Raw genomic sequence first — 23,819 nt, 5'->3', positions numbered from 1 at the left:
AAATATAATTTGGAACTGGGTCCAATGTTAAAATGCAAAACATTTGGAGTGATAGCTTCGTTATTTTGAAAATGCCTTTTATCGCGTTTTGCATTTGAACACTTGAATTCTATGACTTTTTCTTCATTAAAACATTGTGAGGATTTTTATACCTAGAAGCAAGATACAATTGACCTAAGTAAGAAAGTAAGAATCATATCCATAGATAAGCGAAGGAGAGAAGTAAAAATAACAGTGTATATAAAGTAAGAATTTTACCATTTTAAATCGAAATTGTAAAAAATAGCAGTCTGCGCCAATCCTGACCAATCCTAGTTGGTCGCTTTGCACATTGGAGAAAATGAACGGCTATTAAGAAGAAAACCATTTCAAAGTTGTTATCTTCCTGTAAACTGGAGGTTCTGTTTACCGAATTCTTTCCTTTTCAGTATAGAATTATTCGAGCAAGACCAACCACTTGGATTTCCACTAATCGTCTATAGCGATCTTTCTAAAAATGTAATTTTATTTTGTATTCATATTTGAATTTCTTCTCAAAGTACAACAATTTCAGCCGTCTTCCTTGTTTTGCTTGCTTTTATTTATTTGTTTTTTTTAGCTTTTTCTAAGCTTTTAAACAATATTTCAAAACAAAAACGTTTCCAACCCGAAATGAACAAAATAAAACGAAAACACAACCGAACCTATCCTAGACTTCTATATCTTGTCGCATCGCACATATAAGGACATAAATGATTATTCGTAATTAAAAAAAAACATTTCATTTACGCCTAAATTATAAATTGCGCTTATCGGATTTTTTGCTTCTGAGAATGACAATTCTACCCGGTTATCCTATAATGCGAGATAACTTATTTTTAATTTCTTATATTTATCTTTTAAAGAGTCATAAAAACTTATACTATGTTCATATTTTAATAATATTTCTACACTTAAAACTATTGTATACTCACCAAAAATAAATAGAAATTAGAAAAGGCAGCATAAGTGCTTTTGAATAGTTTGATATCAATTAATCAACTCTCTTTCTATTTTTGTTGCCATGTCAATAATAAGGCTGTTAGGGGTAAAGTTTTATCTTATCCGACGTTGTCCAACTAAAAGCCGAATCTTGGAGGTAACTTCTAAATAAGCTGCCCTATTATTATGTATAAAATACCAGGGCTGTTTTATTCCCTGTTCGTAAATACAGTAAAAAGCGATGCAGTAAATTCTAGCGAGTTCCATCGATGTTATATTAGTGTGAAATGCTAGAACTGTTCTCAAAGTCAAAGTCAGAAAAGTATCTCTATATGTTATACTTTTCTGACTTTCTACAAATTTTCCAAACCCAACACGATGACATAAAAATAATCGTAAAACCAGATCAACTTCTAATATAAATCTCTACTATCTAACTGCCTTTTACAATATTAGAGGTTTACATTGCACCCTTTCAGATATCGGGATCTGTTTATAATAGACTAATTTCGACTTATGTTTTTTAATGCAAAACTTGTATTATCAGTAACTTTTTACTGATATCGTCATAATTTTAAGATACTCAATTGTAATCTCTAAACCCTACTCCTAAAATTGCTATGCTCACGGAATTTGCACCTCAATCAGGGATTGTTTTCATTATAGTCGACCAACTTCCTACTAGGCCCTATATGTGTTTCCGTGTTTCACACCACCGTATTAGATTCTAACACGAATATCTGAAAGAAATTGACAGTCCTGATTACTTTTCTTGCCAAAATTAACGTCGAAATAATATAGCGTGATGCGGTAGACGTTGAAATTATATAGCATCAATGCCAGCGTCCCTCAAGAAATAATTCCTGACCCCAAAATATTCTCATGTTTATCCTCATATTTATAAACAATCTTTCAAATCACGATTTAGGATGAAGATGACACAACCATCTATGTCAAGATTAACATTAATGATGAAGATGTGTTGCATTATATCTGTTCAAAATTAGTATAATAGGGAAAAGCTGACTGATTACTTTAATAAGTTTTAAACTAAGCTTCTCTCTTTTCATTATCGACGCTAACATCCTCACATTTTCTTAATTGAAATCAATAGTATTTGTCTTTAACCTGACAACCTCATTGACAATTTATTTGGCATTTTAGCTTTCATAAAATACGACTCATTAGTAAAAAGACACAGGGAAATAATAATTTATTATACAAAACAGAAAAACAGAATTTTGTAGAATGGAAAATGAGTAGGATATGCGAATTAATTATGATATTTCAGGTAATTGCTTGCGCGCTCTAGTCGATCGATGTTAGCTTTTTTCGCCGTGAAATAAAAATAGCGTTTGAACAAGAACTGAGCTTCTGTTGCCAACATAATCACAAACACAGTGAAGCCGATGTCAACATAAGTGAACAAATTGAACTACTTTCTGCAACTTATAAATTTAAACATTGCTCAAGATTGTAGGTAAGTAGAGTGGGTTGATTTGTCAGATAACTTTCCGTAAACTTCTTGTTAGCTAACCATGACATTCAACGTATAAAAACATAAAGTGAGTATGATAAAGGGGAAGTGTTTGGATTCATATAGAATAGGATTGTTTCACATTCAGAAGCAGACACACAAATGATTATGGACAAGTTATCAGAGTTGTATAAAGCTTTTGGACTTACCACCAGCCTCAAGAAAACATGTATTGTTCTCCTATAGAAATGTCATATGTTGAACCAAACATCTTGGTTGATGTTAAGAAGTTAAATGTCACGGACAATTTTGTATATCTGGGTAGTACGCTGATTAAGGACTGTATTATTGATGCTGAAATAAATCACAGAATAGCCAAAGCCAGTTCTGCTTTCAGCAAACTGTAGAAAGGTGTGTGATCAGATCAAAGAATTGCATCAAAAACAAAGCTAAATATTTGGAGAGAATGCGTTATCACTACGCTGCTATATTAGTCAGAGACTTGGACAATTGTAAACCCTCAGCAATCCCGAATTAGGGATCTCCTCGTCACATACGGGTCAATTCTTCTGTCACGAACCTCAAGGTGACTTGTGTTCGTTCTTCGCAGGGAATTCTTCGCAAGATCTCTCGGCGCAGTAGGATTCGTTCATCGATTTCATCGGAGACGATTAAACCTTCGGGTTGATAGGCCGCTGTCACATTAGATTATATTTTTATGCACGCAAAAGAAAGACAGGCTAAGATATATCTATTATACTTGGTTAATTCAAGTTAGATATACAAAATATGACATACACTTATATACAATTGTTCCGTTGTTGATTTTTGACAAAACACTATTGAATCCCAATTAGATTTAATTGCTCTCACTTTTGCGGTAGTGATGGATGGGAAGAGAGTGGTGGCGACAACTCTTCGATTAGTATTAGATTCGATCAAAACTCAGATTAAAAAAAAAAAAACTCAGCTCCAACTACTGATTAGGCGTGGAAATTCTCTTATGTACGGAGGTATCAGGGTAGGTTAGGTTGCTCCCTAGACCAATCCTCAGTAAGTACGTTATTTCAGGGAATTCCGATTCCCTATATGCACCTGCAAATCTGCGAACGCTCTCAGTTGTGTTTCCCATAATCGGAAGAGGTTAACCCCGTGACCCATTATCTGGCATTGTGTTCAGAGGCCAGACGTCCCCGAGTTGGGGCTCGCTGGCATCGGAAACGAAATTATATTTCGTTATGTTTCTCAAAATGACATCAAATTGTCACTTTCACAAAACAATCAGATCTATATGTCGATTTAATAAAAAAAAACAAAATTTATAACTTAAATCTTCCTTTCAGCAGGGTCGGTCGCCGTTGCCTGGGCATAAAATAATACAATAACACAAGCATAGCTGCCCGGCATTCTCTAGAGTTTCGGGAGTCTCAACCTCCTCAAAATGGGAAGCCCTACTGCTCCTTGGGACGGTCACGTCACACAATATATAGAAGTCATCTTAAGTTATTGGAAAGGTTTCATGAAAGCTGTATTCGAAGAATACTTAATATTAACTAGAAGACTCTAACGCCTAACACTGTAGTTCTTGAACGATCAAATAGTACTAGTATAGAAATGAATATCATTCAAAATCAGATGCGCTGGAGTGGAGTTTAGAGTGGTTGGAATGGAGGACAAAACACTTCCGAAACAACTGTTTTATGGCGAGATAGATATGGGTAAAAGATGTTTTAAGAAGGCAGGACGAAAATATGTCAGATAAATTACAGCAGGAACTGAAGTGCACTGTACGTGGCAGATACCTTTTGTCAAAAGCTGGCTTTATAAATCATTTGAAATCAAACCAAGACAGGCACGACAATCTTATGAGGGAGCTTTTACAGCACATCAGGCAACGCTAAGTTGTCATATATGTGGTCACATCTGCAAATCTAAATGTGGCCTGGCACGAAATTCGAGGATTCACAATATTATACTGCGATCACCTTTAAAAGAAGGAAAGTTTTTATGTCATATAAGTGTACTTTCATGCAGAACTAAAGCTGGGTTAAAAAGTCATTTGCGTGCACACAGACGCACAGCATATAACTGAAAAGAAATCAATCATCATTTACATACGTACGTATGTATATATGTGTATGTGTACATATATATGTATATATATATATATATATATATATGTATATGTCAGGTCATGTTATATGCTACTGGTACCACTTGCCTCATGGTCGGGTCACCGGCGACTAAACTGGTTCCCCCACCAGACTTGTTTGGTGAGGAGAGTGGCTAGTCTCCCTGAAGGATTAAAAACAAGACCTTCCAAAGGGCGAATGAACCCTTTTTCGGGGTCAACAGGCAACTAGCACCGTCTGTGTTTGTGTGTATGTATGTGTGTGTTTGGGTGGAGAAGGATCACGTGAGCGTGGTGAAGGCAACATTTCTGGGAGAAGTACGCGCATTAAGCTAGTCTGCAGTTTAACTTGTTGCTCGCTATCCTGCTCTTGCTTGTTGCTGGATCTCAACATTTTGAACAGAGAGAGAGAGAGAGAGAGAGTGAGAGAGAGAGAGACTTGGCTGTCGTACAAAGCTAAGACTGTAACATCATCTGTGTATAGATACTCCCTCAGGCATTTGTCTATTAAAACTGTCCTGTGGCGATGGAAATCATTTTTGGGCTCATGGACTTTAAGTGTCTGAGGAAGTGGCACTCGTCTGACAAGATGTTGCAAATCATTATTTGTATATATATATATATATAAATATATAAATATATAAAAATATAAATATATATAAATATATATATATATATAAATATATGTATATATATATATATATATATATATATATATATATATATATATATATATATATATATATATATATATATATATATATAATGCTCCCTGTCTTAGGTTGAGCATATTGGGAAGTGATGTACAAATTACCATTAGCATATGAAGTTATGCTCTTTGTGTAAACAAATTGAGCTTGGACAATTTAAAAACATTGTTAATTCACTGCCCGCGAAGATCGAACGGGGTTCGATCCTGCCTTAAGGTAGTTCCTTGTCTAGCCGTATTGATGAGCCGTGATACAGCGAAACAGTACTGTATGTGGATAACTATATAATATATATATATATATATATATATATATATATATATATATATATATATGAAGTTTCTGAATTTTTGAGATGAGGATTGGTTATTCGTATTATTATTCATCGGATTACTGTTCTCATATTGAATGTGGTTTTCACAACGTTTCGGTCGATGTAACCTCCGATCTTCTTCAAGTGCATCTTGTCGAACTCGGAAATGGTTCTGTTGAACTCGGGAATTTGGACTATGAACTGTGTATAGGACATCCCATGTAAATGTGAAAAACTAAAGAAATGTGAAAATGCTTAAAAATAGTTTTGAAATTTAGACGTTTTAATAGCTGTCGAGTACATTATTTCAAAAGAATAATTCATGTTATTTATTTAAATAGTGGTGAGAACTTTCGAATTTATTCATTAAGAATAACAAATAGTTTGTGCTTTAAAATACTCCTAATAAATCAAAAATATATTGGCTACATGAATGATCTTTCAGATTATACCTAAAGGCAGTTACACGTCTGTACCTTTTGTAATGTTATTACAATTAACCTTGTGCTCTGGTTCATGCATTAATTGACAAAGGTTAGTTTAACACGCTTAAATGTTACACTTTTGCAGTAACTCCCTTCTTAGTAGTGAAAGTCATCACAGAACACGTAAGAATTGACGTTGAAACAGTCTTTTTGAGGGATGCGTTTACACCAATTCTATTGGTGGTTGATTGTTTTCGAAATAATTAAGATGCCATGAATAATCTGTATCAATGAATAATTGGCGACTTTTCACTTCGAGTGTACATCATCATTTCATTTGACGACAAGGAACCGTGATACCAACGCTTTTGTTTCTTGCCAATTTAGTTGCTTCCATGTGAACTGGTCGGTACATTCGGACTTTGGACAGTGACAGATTGAGAAAGGCCTAATTATGGAATAATGGCTAATTAGCTTGTATTAAAACAGCGGTCAATCCATTTTCCTCTCTTTTCGTATGTCCTCCAATTTAACAGACTATGCCAAACACATAATTACGCAGGCGAACACACACACACACACACACACACACACACACACACAAATAAAAGTATCTCTACGGAATAAATAAGAAAGTATGCATGCATAGTCGTCGTCATCATGATCATGATCATGATCTCCTCGTGATATGTCTAATAAATATTGTGCAGATTTGAAATCAGCAATGTGTTGAAGTAGAGCCGGTTCTAATATATATATATATATATATATATATATATATATATATATATATATATATATATATATATATATATATCAGCATGGGTTCCCGGCGTTGTCCGGGTGTTTGGAGGTGTATGCTGAGAAATAACAAAACAAAAAAAAACAAAAAAGTTATTAAGTTAGATACATGTCCAAGGAACCTATATATAAAATTTAAAGTGTTTAGACCCAAAATTGTCGGGGGAGTTTGGTAGAGTTCTCAAAGGTCAAATCGTTGAACTTTGTCCCCTTAACCGCCAAATTTCTGTCCAAAAACCGATCACGTAGATTTTCCCCAATCTCAGTATTCTGTATATCAAATTTCTAGTCTGTAGACTGAAAATAATCAGAGTTATTGTGAAGGAAAATGTACACAGACAGAAAAACAAACAGACATACAGACATACAGATACACAAACATGTTCACTTTTATATATATATATATATATATAATATAAAGCTGAACGTCTGTGTATGTGTCTGGTCACGAATAGACTCCTATATGGTTGACTATTATAGAAAACTGATCACATTTTTTTACACATTGGTCACCATTATCAAGGCCCGGAAGCCACTCAGGGATAAGGGTTATTGCAAGTACATTACTTAGTGTGGAGATTTAATGAAGTGTTTACTTAAGAGGGCGGTTCATTAAGAATTTGTTAACGTTGGACTTGAAGACATCCAAGTTGTAGTCAGGTGGGAAGCAGGCAGACGGAACAGAGTTCCACAGGCGTGAAGTTCTAAGAAAGAAGCTTTGTTCATGGAATCTACATTTTGATTTAGGCACAGATAAAGAGTGGGGGAAATTTTTCACAGTGGATTCAGCTAGACGGGTTTTTTTCGTGAAAGATTGGCGAGGGGGGACCATAGATTGGAGTTCAGACGTGCACCTGCCACGGAAATAACGATAAAACAAGGATAGGCTCACAACGTCTCTTCTGTGGGAGAGAGGTTGCAGGGTAGAGAAAAGAGCATCCCCACTAAGCCACGAAGTCTATTTTGTACTCTGTCAAGGTAGGATAGGCTGTTTTTAGCAGCTCCTGCCCAGATATGGCAGCAGTATTCCATCCTTGGACGTACTTGGCTTTTATACAGATAGAGAATTGCATCAGTAGTGAGATATCTTCTGGAGCAGTAGAAGGATCCCACCAACTTTCCAGCGACCTAGGCAACATACTTGATTTACGTGTTCCATTTCAGATCAGGAGTAAAGGACAAACCCAGAAGCTTGTCAAAACATGGGGCTTCTCCTAGACGAGGGCCATCCATTTCAATTGATGCCAGATGGGGATCAGAGCGTTGATGATGTAAAGATAGGAGTTTGGTTTTAGATGCATTAAAGGTAACCAGCCACGTCTTCCCCCACTGAACCACGCGCTCGAGATCAGAGGAGAGAGAATCAGAGAGAACTTTGTCATTTACAACCTTTGATGTGTTGCCGTAGATGGTCGACTTATCAGCATAGATGTCAACGAATGATTTAAGTATGTGTTTAGGGAGATCATTGATGTAGATCAGGAAGAGAGTTGGGCCCAGGATTGACCCTTGAGGAACTCCAGCATTAATACTGCAGGCTTCTGATTTTTGTCCATCGACCTCTACTCTTATGAGCCAATCGGAGAGAAATGATTTAATGATTGAGAAAATATTTCCAGTTATACCGTAGCTGGAAATCTTATAATTCTATATCATATAATGATAGAAGATGTATCGAGACACAAGAATGGGTATGTTTGATCTGACATAATGATGATTCATTAAAAGTGTGGGGTCTTCGTACGCAGCTGGTCCACAAAGTATGGAAATAAAAAATTTAAAAATTAAAAAAAAAAAAACGTTTACAAGTGTTTTTAATATAGATGTACATAATAATACTTTGATAAGTATGTTTTGACTTAAATAGGGATGGTATAATAAAATTGCGGGGTCTGCGTTCGCGCCTGGCCTCCATAGAATGGAAATAGGCACAAACTTTAATAAAGACGTTTCATATCTATCTGCGTAAGTATACTTTGATAATTATGTTTCAGTTCGAAGAAATATGATATAATAAAATTATGGGGTGTTCGTTCGCGCCTGACCTCCATTGAATGGAAACATGTCACAAGGTTTTTAAAAATAGATCCACAGAAAATTGTGATAAGTGTCTCAGTGTGAACACGTATGGTATAATACATTATGTGGTTTATTTATTTTATTTTTACTTTCATCATATTTTGCTTTGGTTTTGATACCCCCAAATTCGAAGCCATCTCTTTACAACCCTTCCTTTTCATAACCTATAATACTTTCATAAATCAGAGTCCTTTTTCTGTAGGCTGTATTTGAACCCAGTCAACGACGGGTACTTTTGACTAGTATATATATATATATATATATATATATATATATATATATATTATGTGTGTATGTATGTATATATATGTATGTGTATGTATGTATATATATGTATGTGTATATATATGTATATATATATATATATATATATATATATATATATATATATATATATATATATACAATATAGGAATTGCATGTGCTTGTAGGTTACCTAAGCTATTATTAAAATAACAACCGTATTTTCTACTGAATCACTTGCAATAAATATTGCACTGCCGCATTAAATATAAAAGTAATAGTATAATGTAAGTAAACCATACAAAACAACTGAAACTCTTTGATAATAATTTTTTTATGGTATATCTTTATAATGAAATAAAGTCATTTCTCATTGTCTCATTGACGATTTTTTGCACCCAATGTTTACATATGCGTATCTACTTCGGCATCTATTCAGAAAAGTTCTTATCGCTTGTTTTCGAAAAATATGCGTTCATTTTCTTAACTTTCACAATGTTTTCCATTTTTCCGGATCAATCGTTTTTTTTTAATATAGATATCAACATAAGAAGTTAGAACCATGCCCACTCTTACGCTCAGCTGTACTACCTCTGCCAGCAAAGTACACCGAGAAACATATGCTCTTCCAAACACTATTTGTAACAAAGAGAGGGAATGAGTGTAAGGGAAAGGCAGAAAGATATATATAGAGCGATAGAGTGAGAGTGTACGTATGTGTTGTGTGTGTGTGTGTGTGAAAGAGAGAGAGAGAGAGAGAGAGAGAGAGAGATAGAGAGAGAGAGAGAGAGGGGTGCTGTAACTAATCCAGAAGCAGTTTCTGATAACACAATGCTTTTGTGCTTTCTATACATAAACATAATATTGTTTATAACCTTATTGCCGTCTTATTTCTTTTTAATTGTTTAAAGCTATACCTGTATGGTAATTATTTACTCGTAGTATTGCAATTATTTCGCATTCTTTGATCGTGCTATTGTCTGTGGTTACTGTATATTTTGAAACGAAATACAGAACGCTGCCTTCAACAGCACTATTTTTAAGTCGTTTTGATTGGCTATTCAAATACTATTTTCGTAGTCTTATTCTGCTTTGAATTCTTTTCTGGCGTGTCGTCATCTCACATTGGTAGCTGCTGAGGGGCAGCGCACGGATTCAACAAGTATAAAATTAAAATAAAACAAAAGAAACAGTAGAAAACCAGTGTTAAGATGGTTACATATACCTTGGTAAAAACGAGACGCTTTATTTATTTTTAAAGGTATAGCTTTTTTTTAATTTTACAATTGTAATATGACATTTTCGAACAGTTCACCGCCATTACTGCCATTAACCAAATTACCCGTTCAATATCTGTTTTTTTTTTTCGAATTTAATAATTTAAAAAAAAAATTTATGCTAATAAATATTTTCCGCAAAATACTTGTTATGTAACACATTTTGATCGTAGAACCGATTCTGAAGCATAAATGAATATTGTTTTGTTATGTGCAGTTTTTTTTCATCAAATACGAACGACCTTTAATTCCATGATCCATCACCAGTTTTCAGCACTCGCTTCACACAATAGTAGTTCGTTATTTTGCTTAAGAAAATGTTCTCTATTTTCATTTTCCACGTACAGTAATAACTACCGACTTTTTAATTTGTTCACAAATTCAATGAATTCTATTTTCAATAACTATCATATTTGGAAATAGCAGTATTTATAAAGCTTATTCCAATATAATATTACAACAATGATTTCTTTCCCTCGGCTAAGTTTTTCTGATAGAATGCAGTGGAGTCCCAAAAGGGAATTTTGCGTGTAATTCATTTTCTTTAGCCCCTTATATTATAATTAGATTTTCACGCTTCAAGTGCAACCGCCACGTGTGCACTGTTTCGATTTTTCTTTTTATTTGATGTTTCTGGTAGCACTTCCAAGAATTACGTTTTCTATTGGGCTGCAAAGTAGGATTAAACTTTTGCGTAAATCCAAATTCACGACGACTTTCAAGGATTACACTAAGCTATCTCTTCAGAAATTACCACCTACTTTCGACAAGGATATGAGTTTCATGATAGAGTGCCGTCATTACCAACAAGGACATTTTCGGATGACGTTGACTGTATTAAACAAGTAATTGACTTTGAACCCTATGGTTACGCCCAGTCGCCCAGTGCACGTGCGTCAGTTTTGTCTTTGAGCGTAAATCAACGTTTAGAATGCAAAACATACAAAGTTGTGTATTATTTTGAATTCATCACACCATTCAAAAGTAACTAAAGTCTGTCTTTCCATGTATTAATACATTTTTTCGGTTGCCTGTTGACTACGAGTCTTTGATTTCTAACAGAATACTGACCCAGCTGACGTGGATATTTCCGGAAAAAAATTGCTTTATCAACACCGTTACTTAATTTTAAACGATTTTTCTACGCCAACTGCACACGTACTGTTTCCGCTATTCTTTTGTATTTCCAGTCAGATTAAGTTCTTGTGTTGGGATATAAGGAAAATGTACAGTGCCTATACGACATTTAAGAGTAGGCTATATCCCACGCATTATCTGCCCATTTCTAATGAATAATAGGTTTATTACTTATCACTCTTGATATTACATATCTATTATGACGTATTGACAAGGCCGAAATTGACTTTTAACTGAATCAGTTTTCTTACTACTCTCGCACAATTTAAGTAATTTTTGCTCTTTGTCTTTTCCTCCAGATTAATCATAAAATTATTGCAGGAAGCGCATTTCTTTTTTATTCGTTTTAAGCTTAAAATTTCTTACAGTGTTTTAGGCACAATCCCTCTCCCTCTCACAAAAATAATATATCTATTTAGTCCTGACTTCATATAAGTACTCATATTACCATCTGAATTCGTAGTTTTAATATTTAGTATTTAATGAGTTTTCTCCGATGTCTCAAAAAGGTTCATCTGTCTTTATTTAATGCATATATATATATATCTTTTTATTTTGCACTACGCAATTTCTTCAACATTTAATTAATTTTTTTTCATTGTATTCAAAGAGAATGCGTATAGATATTTTTACATAAGAATTATATGCGTAATAATTTTGGCATTTCTCAAGTGATGATCACCGGATCATTGTTGTTCCGTTGAAGAAAGATTAGCTCGAAAGTGGTGAGGCAACCGTTCATTTTTTGAGAATCTTTGTTTAAACAGGAAGCGAGTTAGCTATGCCAAATCTGAATATTAGACGATGGGCCAGCACCAATTTTCGTGTCATTCCGTCGATGCACAACATATATGAAAAGATTTCATTTGATTCGGAGATATTCGGTGTCGTAGAGTCTAAATCTAAAAAGATCTCCAGGTGAATGATGCGCATGTTTTTTATACTTTGCAATTTAATTTGATTATTTTATTACAAAAGTTGAGCGTAAAAATCATGTAAGGGAAATACTCATTTAGTAAATATGATGTTTTTTCAGTCAATAGTTACCTCCCTTAGTTAAAAAATTCGGCCAAACAATTAATGCCCTAAATGTTTGTGCAATACATTTTGAGTCAAATACGACTGAAAAAATTTATTTTACTAAAATAACATTTAAAAAAAATTGTGAATATGCAAATAAATGGAACGATTTTGTCTGTCAGCAAGGTAATATAGCTCGTATGTTTAAACATTATTCAACTTTTAAAAACATTGGCGAAGCGAACAAACAAAATATCGGAATGCATAAAAAATGCTATAATCGATTCACAGATATCGCAAGGTAAGTTTTTTTTCTAATAAATAAATATATGGTATATACAAATATCTTTTTCTGTCACCAAATCGTGTGTTGTGTCAATAAATTTAATTTTGAATGAAGATATAATATGTATGTGTGTGCGCGTGTGTGTATGTGTGTGCATGTTTTTTTGTTTTTTGTTTTTTTAAATTCTTTTACTAATTAAGCATAATTAATACATTTTTTGAATAAAGTCGCATGGCCATGAGTTTTGCATTTGTTTTAAGGTAGAAATAAATTATATTTTAAATTTCCTCAGCTATTAAAATAATCTGCTATTTATTTACATCTACAATATTTTTACAGCATTTTTATCATTTGTCAATTAAATAAATAAATGCTAGCTTGCATATTCTGGTATGTTACAGGTTGGAAAAATTTGAGAAACTCAGCATTACAGAAATGAATTTAATATTCACTGCACCATCAGCAAGGGATGAAAAGCTTGAACCCAGTCAGAAAAGGTTGAGGAGTAGTAGTAATTTTAGTCAATCCACCTTTGGGAAAGATGATCAAACTACTTGCTGTTCCTCTGTTTTCCCAGCCAAATGCATATTTTGCAAAAGACAAAGAAAGGATAAAAAAAATTGATGGAAGGCGCACCAGGGAACCCCTGCAACAATTTGAACTCATTGTAAATGAAATTTTATTGGCTGCAAAGTTGAAACATGATGAAGGTCTTCTTTGTCAGATCTTGTAGCTGCAGAGCTAAAATATCATCATACATGTAAAATCAATTATACCAATTTCTTGAGATACACAACAGCAAAAATCAGTAGACATAAACAGGGAAACAAAACACAGTGCTGCATATAATATTTTCAAGAAAGATATTATAATGAAAAAAATAATTCAAGGAAATCAGGTCTTACGAATGTAGAAACTGTCTGAACTGTGCAGAAACATCAAATCAGTAGAAGGGATATATCTATAGGAGACAAAAGTCAACATATAAAGCAGAAAATTTTTTTCCACAGCTCACTTTCTTAAAACCAAGACAGAGGAATCAGAGTGAGGTGGTTTTATGTGAAAAAACTGTTCCTAATCTACTAGAAACATATGAAACTGATGGTTCACCAGATGACTCAGATGATGATGTTGATGATGAAACACAAGGACATGAAGCAAAAGGTAAATATAATAAGATCTAAAATAATAATATAGACTCTTTAACATTAGTTTTACTTCTAATCATTGATTAATTCATATCTGATAATAAATTATCTAATTGTGTGGTGTTATCTGAACAGACTTTACTACAAAATTTTTCCAGTGGAAAATATATCACACTTGTATATAAATATTAGAACACAAAAATATTTAATAGTAATGAAATATTTTTATTTCTGAATATTTAAAAAAAAAGTTATTTAGTTTCTTTTACATTTTGTTTCAGATGACGATGAAAATATGTACAATTTGTATCATGCTAGTATGTATTTAAGAAATCAGATTATTTCTGTGAAAATTACCAACACCTTGGACTCCTGGGAGCAATAGTGTAACTACAGAATGTGCTATGAAGATAATTCCTGTAGAACTGTTCAATACATTGGCATTGATGTGTGTTCTTTCTGATAGAGTTGAACTAAAGAAACGATTTATTACTGTGTCTGAGAAAGGTAAGGAAAAACTACTTGCCATAGCACAAGATATTCTGAACCTTTCTCACAGAAGAAATTTATTTTTACCAAAGCATTTTGCACTGGGAATGGCTGTCCGACATTGGAATGGTCAATCAAAACTTATAAGCATTCTAAATGGGTTTGGGCACTCTATAAGCAACAGCACAACTCTAGAACTAGACGCGGCTTTGGCCGAACAACAACTATTGAAAAGACACATTCCAGAGGATTAAAAAAAAAACTTTTACACATTTAGCCTGAGATAATAATGACTTTGGAGAAGAGACTCTGAGTGGTAAGGGAACAACTCATAATACAAATGGGATCATAGTGCAGAAGCTAACTTCTGATCACATATCACATATTGAAGATGTCACAATAGAAAAAGACAAACCCCAAATGATCAGGAGTAAGAAGCGCAGTGTGATGCCAAATGAAGTACCCATACCAGAATATTATGTGACAAAAAGAGTTGGCCCTTTCCTACTATCAGTTTAAATTGACAGCATTAAAAACGTTTTATTTAAATCATTTTGTGAGGCAAAAACAAGCATTACTTATTTGGCTATGACAATGATCAATATTTACTGTGAAAGTGACAACCAAAACACTACTTCAATTCTAGGTTTGACAGGTTTCAATATTCTTTTATTGCAGAACCAAATACCACCAAAAAGCCATATTGGATATTTGCCTGCGGGCAATGGTAAATGTGAATGCAGTCTTTTTGAAAAGTCTTGCAATTGCCGATGAACTTGAAACTGTATGCATTTGATCTTGCATTTTATGATAAAGCACAGCAAATACGTTGGAATGATGCCAGGTATATGCAAAGAACAATTGTTAGACTGGGTGAATTCCACACCTGCATGTCGTTTCTCAGTGTCATTGGGAAACGATTTGAAGATTCGGGGCTAGCTGATATTCTACTTGAAGCTGGAACAATGGCACAAGGATCACTACCTGGAGTTATGAAAGGTAGACACTATAATCGAAGTGCCAGAGTTATAAAAATTATGTCTGAAACATTAAGAAGAAAATTCCTTTTTACTTTTATTGAAACGCTAAGTGAAGAAGTAAAATCTAAATTCATTGAATTGTCTAAAAATTTACATGATGCTTTTCCGAAAACACAATTTCAAGATCTCTGCACATCAAGTGATTTTAAAGAGTTTGAAAGTAAACTGTCAATTTTTATTCAAGAGAGATGCAGCCAATTTCCAACTTTTGCATTTTGGATAAGTTACTTGAATATGGCAGATTTGTTTCTAAATTTTATTCGTGCTCAGAGGATTAGGCACTTCACCTGAAATCAGCGACAGAAATGATCCCTTGATATTTTTTGCATATGACAATTTGAACTACGCTAGATATATCCTGTTTATGTCTATGAGGTGCTTGCTGTTCCTGATACACATACTTCAATAACAAAGCAGCTTGCTGCTGGGAATTTTGTAGTTCAGCAAGAAACCCAGTAACCCTTTAGTCAGACGGCAATGGACCAAACAATTGTAACAAACCATGAATAGAGATAGCAAGGCCAGAGGTGGGCAGATTGGTTTTCAAATAATCCCAATGCTGTTCATCGTTGGTTTTATCTTTCAATCAATGTGCGCAAATCTTTAAAAATTGAAAAATATGAAACAGCTATTCAGAGTGTCATGCAGACAATTGAGTCTATACAAAATCCATTTCCATATTATGAAAAAAGAATTAACATTTCCTCAGGTCAAGTAGCAGCATCTGAAATTAAAGATGACATTTTGACAGCACATGAACAAGGTTGTAATATTTTTAGTGAGTTTGTTCAACAACGACTAATTTTGAAAAATGTGGAGTTAAATGCACCAAAAAATCAATGAAAGTAAAAACTTTTAGCTATCTTGAGAAAAATCATTCACAACAAAAGAGCAAGAAGGAAACAGATTGCTTGAAAGCAGATAATGACCTTCTCACTAGGCTTCTTATAGTAGCAAGAACCCGAAAAGTTTACATGGGAAGAATTTTTCACATTGTCTTTCAGAGTTTTCAAACAGCCTAAGTAACATTGATGGTTCTTTGCAGCGTACCAACAACGCTGCTTTATTTCATTATTTTCTTGTAAAGTTTCCTGACATGAAAATTAATAATATTCCAGAAAATGCAGCACTGATTTTAGATGGACTGGCAGTGATACAACAGCTTGCAAACCATGTTCCATCAAGGTTTGGTGAGCTAAACATTTATATTTTTAGATATGTAATTAAGCTTGCTTTTTTATGTCATCCAGAGCCGACTTTGTCTGTGATAAGGACAATCCATGGAGTATTAAAGACTCTGAAAGAAGACGCTGTCTGATTACACCTAGTCTTTTATTATGTGCTCTGCATGAAAAACAAAAAACGGTACAATTTCGAAAATTCCTCATGTCTGGTGACAATAAAGAATCTCTACTTATATTTATGTTGATGCATTGGAAGAAATTGCGAGCAGAAGAATTTCATGGAAAAACTGTGATTGCATCATTTAGCCAAGGATGTTTCATGCTGTGTCCTAACAGTTACACAAATGAAGTAATCACAAAAACTTTGCCAGAATTAACAACTGACTATGATGAAGCAGATATCCTTCTTTTGCTTCATGCAAAGCATACATCAACTGATTTATCTTCCATCATAATTAAGACTCCAGATACGGATATTTTTCTTCTTTACCTTGCTCAACAAAATGATTTAAACTCTGATTTTTCCATGGCAAATAATACCAGCCGATCATCTTGTTTGATCTCTATTAAATCAGTAGCAGAGAAATGCGGACCTGTTAATTTCAAGTTCCTTACTTTCTCTGTGGCACTGTTAGTAGTTTTAAGGGGAAGGGGGAAATAATAGCATTTGAATTGATGAAAGAAACAGGAACTTATTCAAACTTTCACACTGTTAGGCTGCAACTGGCATTTCACTGACAATTTGTTTCAGCAAGTAGAAAAAATTTGTGTGCTCTTTGTTTAGGCAGAGAAATGTTTCTTCTGTAAATATTGCCCGTTTTAATATTTTTCACATGACTGGAAAATTTGATAATACTTTACCACCTTGTCAAAAAAGTTTAAGATTACATGCTGAAAGAGCAAATTATCAGGCTGCTATTTGGCGACAATGTCTTCGCATTAATATTATTGCGCCTTCCTCACCAAACCATGGCTGGAAATGTGAAGATAAAGCACTAGTTGTTCATTGGAGCAGCCTTCCCAAAACTCCATCAACATTAATCAATTTAGTAAAGTATAACTGTAAGAAGAACAGCTATGACTCCAGGCGTTGTGCTTGTGTTCGTCAAACACAGCCTTGTACCGACCTTTGCCAGTGTGTAGATTGTTTTAATGTAGTTGAAAAAATAATGAAATGCAGCAGTTCAGTGAAATATAATATTCTGCCTACTCAGATGGCGAATGATAAGATAAACTTTCAGGATTAGAGAACAATCAATTATTTTTCAATTCCTATTCTAAATGTATTACTTCATAACAATTTTCTCAAAATAACTAAAAAAAACTCTTATCATATTCTTATATATATATATATATAGTCAAAATTCTTCTAAGCATTAAGGTTTGCATATCAGTCAATGTGCATGTGTGACAAAATTACATCCAAAAGTAAATGACCGTCCAAAATGAAAAACCATTCAATCACCAGAAATATTTGAAAACAGTTCTTCCATCTATAAGTTTTTAAAGGCACAAGACTTTGAAACACATATAAATGCGTTTCATGTCTTTTATCAAATGAATGTAAACTGCAGTGTTTTATGAGGATATTTGCAATTTGAGAAACTGATATGACAATAGAAAGTAACGTTTTCGTTTATCTGGCTTTACACAAGTTATTATATTTGCTGAAAATTCCTAATTTAATAAATAAACACATTATATAAGAGAATAGACATATCAACTTCTTGTTGATACACGTAAATCTGTTAAACTACTTATTTAAATTTCACTTTACATAAAGTGAACTATGAAAATGGACTTTTTTCGTAAATGACACACTCTGTATTATCTCGCCTTTTCTGAAGCAGTGCGCACATTTAGCCTGGAGATCTCTTCAGATTTGAAAACAGCATGAAAAATACTCTTAGAAACACTTGAAATTTTCTCATATGAATACAATGTCCACCAACTCAAAATCTAAGCCCTTTTTTAGCCTTTGGCCCATAGTATGTATTACTCAATGGAGTTAAATTTTTATCGTATACCAAAAACACATATGGATATCTATATATCTATTTATATAAAGTTAGATATGTGTATATGATTATATATCCGTTTCTAGAGGATACAGCGTTAACATAATCAATCGACTATTATAAATTTTGGAACACAACTGCTAGGCATAAGAACGGGCAATTTGGTGTGTATTTGTTTTATTTTAATTTCAAGCAAATAAAGTGAATTGAATAATTGAAAATGCAAAAAATCTGATTTTTTTGGGAAATATCAACATGAGATATTTGACATCAATTAATAAATTGTTTTTGAATATTTTAAAGAATTTCACGAGGGCATAATGTAGGGAAAATCTCATATTTTAATATTAAAATATTTGAGATTGGCATTGAATTGACCAATTTTCATAAACACATCATTTTAGTAAGGTTCTTTCAATTTCATTTTCTCTCTAATACCCTTAAGGCGTAAATTTTATACATTTTTCAGAATCGAAATCATGTAATGGAGTTTTAATCAAATTTTGAATAAAAGTTTCTTAAATAATCTGATAAAAATTCTCATGAGGGAACACAAAATTAATGCATAAATTGTCAAAGAAAGTAATTCTTCCCACTTGTCACATGGATTTATTCTATTAAGTTGCCACCTATATTATCACCGTTTATTAAATTCAAATTCAAAAGTATTATTAAAATAACAACTAATCATCATTGTTATTCACAACTCCGGTCGAACATTCAACAAGATTTCAATACCTCGTTGGTATACATTAAATAGCAGAAAATATTTAGGCAATAAAAGCAAAAAAAAAAAAAAAAAAAAAACAACACAACAATGTACATCTTTCTTAACTTGACCTTCGATTTCAATAATATGAAAATAAAATGTAAACAATTTAAATTAACTTGTAAACAATTGATTAATCATGATTCCAAAATGGAATTCTATAACATTGATCCCAAATTTGGAAACGCAATACATTTCACTATTAGAAAAGTGGCTACTTAGTCACCAAGCCAAAAGCATTATATATAAAAAGGAGCTGTCTATTTGTTGCTGGAACTTTAACGTAACAAAGTCAATATTCTAACATTAAAATGTTATAAAAAGAAAATCTAATAGATAACAAATATGCACTGAAATTGGAAAAACAACTCTTCTGAATATAAAATGTTTATGGAAAAGTGTTGACATAAATTTTAAAAGAATGTTAATCTAAATATTTATAGGGTAGGATATCTTCCATTTATATGGGATTTAATACAGGGATTCTTTGTATCAGCGTGAGTAGTAGAGTCTATTCAAGAGCAGACTTGCCTCAAAGCGGATAATGTTATAAATACAGTGTTCTCTTTGTTGTCGGTTATCTGTTTTACACACATCCTTTAAACGTAGATGTTATTGAAGCTTATAATGCATAAGGGTGTCCATAGTATGAAATACAAAAACCATTTAGGGCAAATGTTGATATAAAACAAATATTTAAAAATATCAATAATTTAGATATATATTTCAGCTTTTGTAACATTTTCATTTAAATTCTATTTTCCGGATACTTTTGATTAAAATCCAGTGTAGATTGTTTGCTCAAAATATTCGCTTACTCTTCTAATTAAACGCTAGAAATAATACATATAAAACGAACCTTATTGACAATAACTTTATGCCATTGAAATTTAATCTGGTGTGTTTGTGTAAAGATAGTATTTACAGAACACACAATTTAAAAACACGTAATTTTTCGTTAAGCACTCAAGTCCATTAAAACAAGAATGATTTTTTCTGTGTTACAAATTGATATGGATATTTAAATGTACATTATCTAGTTAATGTACAATATATATTTAAATGTACATTATATATTTAATGTACATTATATATTTAATGTACATTATCTATTTAATGTACATTATATATTTAAATGTACATTATATATTTAATGCACATTATATATTTAAATGTACATTATATATTTAAATGTACATTATATATTTAATGTACATTATATATTTAAATGTACATTATATATTTAATGTACATTATATATTTAATGTACATTATATATTTAAATGTACATTATATATTTAATGTACATTATATATTTAATGTACATTATATATTTAAATGTACATTATCTAGTTAATGTACATTATATAATTAATGTACATTATATATTTAAATGTACATTATCTATTTAATGTACATTATATATTTAATGTACATTATATATTTAAATGTACATTATATATTTAATGTACATTATATATTTAATGTACATTATATATTTAATGTACATTATATATTTAATGTACATTATATATTTAAATGTACATTATCTATTTAATGTACATTATATATTTAAATGTACATTATCTATTTAATGTACATTATATATTTAATGTACATTATATATTTAAATGTACATTATATATTTAATGTACATTATATATTTAATGTACATTATATAATTAATGTACATTATATATTTAAATGTACATTATCTATTTAATGTACATTATATATTTAAATGTACATTATCTATTTAATGTACATTATATATTTAATGTACATTATATATTTAAATGTACATTATATATTTAATGTACATTATATATTTAATGTACATTATATATTTAAATGTACATTATCTATTTAATGTACATTATCTATTTAATGTACATTATATATTTAATGTGCATTATATATTTAATGTACATTATATATTTAATGTACATTATATATTTAATGTATATTATATAGTAAAATGTACATTATCTATTTAATGTACACTATATATTTAAATGTACATTACATATTTAATTTACATTATATATTTAATGTACATTATATATTTAATGTACATTATATATTTAATGTACATTATATATTTAAATGTACATTATATATTTAATGTACATTATATATTTAATGCACATTATATATTTAATGTGGCGTTCTAAAAGTAATACCTCTTATTTTTTAGTCCTCCCGAATCAATCAGAGAGGATTGCAAATTACATCGTTATAGTGACAGAACTTCTTTATTCATGACCTGACATTTTATCTCTCTGTTGCAGGTATTGGCGGTGCGAAACTCTAAGAAACTAACTCTTGTCATGGATGTGTGTCAGAAGCAGTGATCCTTCGCCTTTGACAAGGTCTGACATGAAAAACATGAAAAAAGTTTACGTTGTCCTCGACGGCTGTACGTCTGAAGAACGTGGTTCTTTAATGCAGGTGTGTCAAAGAAGCCGTTTCTTGGACATTTATTATTCCTTATATTCATAAATTACCTACCTGATAAAATTTTGTTTTAGATGGATATATTTGCTGATAGAATAGGCACGAGGAAAATATATCTGCTATAAAATAGACATGAGAAAAAAAAAACGAATGTAAACATATGAAAGGCAATGGCAGACACCATAAAAATGACCATCAACCTATCGTGGAATATGGTTGTAATTAATTGGTAACATGTAATGGGATTAAAACTAAGCTCTGTTACTTTAACAACCATAAAAAATCTTCTCAACCATCAGTTGCCATGACAAATAACACCCTACTTAAAATTCCATCCTTCAAACACTTCAACTTAACATTCACATGCATTATGAATTAGAACAAATACATTGCCAAAACTGTTACAAAGAAAGTAGATCCTCTGTACCTTGTTACAAAATTAATCCCGCAGGAGACTATCCTATATCTTTGCAAGGCCAAAATTCGCACATGCATGGAGTATTGTTGCAGCATATATATTAGTGCATCTACTAGTAATTTCTTACTTTTAGATGAAGTGCAAAAAAGAGTTTCAATCTAATAGGTCTCGCACTGTCGACCAAGCACTAACCTCAGTCCCATCACCGCAATATAGCATCACGGTGCCTGTTTTACAAATACTTTAAATAAATGTGCTCTGATAAACGCATAACACTTGTTACCCTCGAATAACATATCTCCGGCTTACTTTACAAACAGCTAAATCCCACCCCTTCAGCGTTGAGGTCATAAAATGCCGGAAAGCCTTTTATCTTTATAGTTTCTTCTCTTGGACTGCTGGACTCTGTTATTCCCACCTTGCCTTGTGCTTCCATAACAGTACTAAACTGCAGAAGTTTAAATGTAATGTGAACAGTCACCTCGCTGCTCAACTCCCCATAGTCCCTTGTTAGACATGGACCTAAATAGTAGCCCTTAATTTTCAAGTTTTCAATACGCTTCTTTTGGATAGAAAACCTTTACCGAGAAATCCAAAATGTTTCTTATGTATTCTTTCAGTAACTGCCCTATCACAAAGGTGTATGAATATATATATATATATATATATATATATATATATATATATATATATATATATATATATATATATATATAAGTGAACGTATCTGTGTGCCTGTGTGTGTGTGTGTGTGTACATTTCCCTACGCAATAACTCTGTCAATTTTAAGTCTACAGACTCGAAATTTGATATACATGGTACGGAGATTTGGAGAAATCGATGTGATCGGTTTTTGGCCAGAAATTTGGCGATTAAGGGGGCAAAGTTTAACGATTTGACCTTTGAGAACTCTACCAAACTCCTCCGACAATTTTGTGGTCTACGCACTTGAAAGTTTAGATATAGGTTCCTTGGACATGGATCTAACCTAATAACTTAAATTTTAAGGCGTCATAATAAGGGTCAAAGTTAAAAAAAACTTGACCTCTGCGGTCTATTCCAAATTACTCAGACAATTTCTGGTCTAAATATTTGAAATTTTACATAAAGAGTATTCAGAGATAGGGCAAGCTTTTCCACCCATTTGGGTCGAAAAGTTTTAGTTACCAATATGTAAATGTATCTATGTATGTATGTCTGTTTGCATGCCTACCTTAAACTTTCAATAGAGGCGACGGATTTTACCAAGATCAATATCATTTTGAAGTTCGACCTTTCATACGACAAATATCGAAAAATTGGCTAAAAACATTAATATCTTCCCCTTCTACTAGGCACTTTTCTACAGGGAGGGGGTCACTTTTTTCGCCGATATTTTTTAAAGTTATCCTCTCCTTTAGATTGTCTAGCCTTATTTTTAAAAAATGTCGCTTTCAG

The sequence above is a fragment of the Euprymna scolopes genome, chromosome 1 (assembly GCF_053919585.1).
Source record: "Euprymna scolopes isolate OS-2025 chromosome 1, ASM5391958v1, whole genome shotgun sequence".
NCBI lineage: Eukaryota > Metazoa > Mollusca > Cephalopoda > Sepiida > Sepiolidae > Euprymna > Euprymna scolopes.
Note: the sequence above shows the minus strand (reverse complement) of the source record.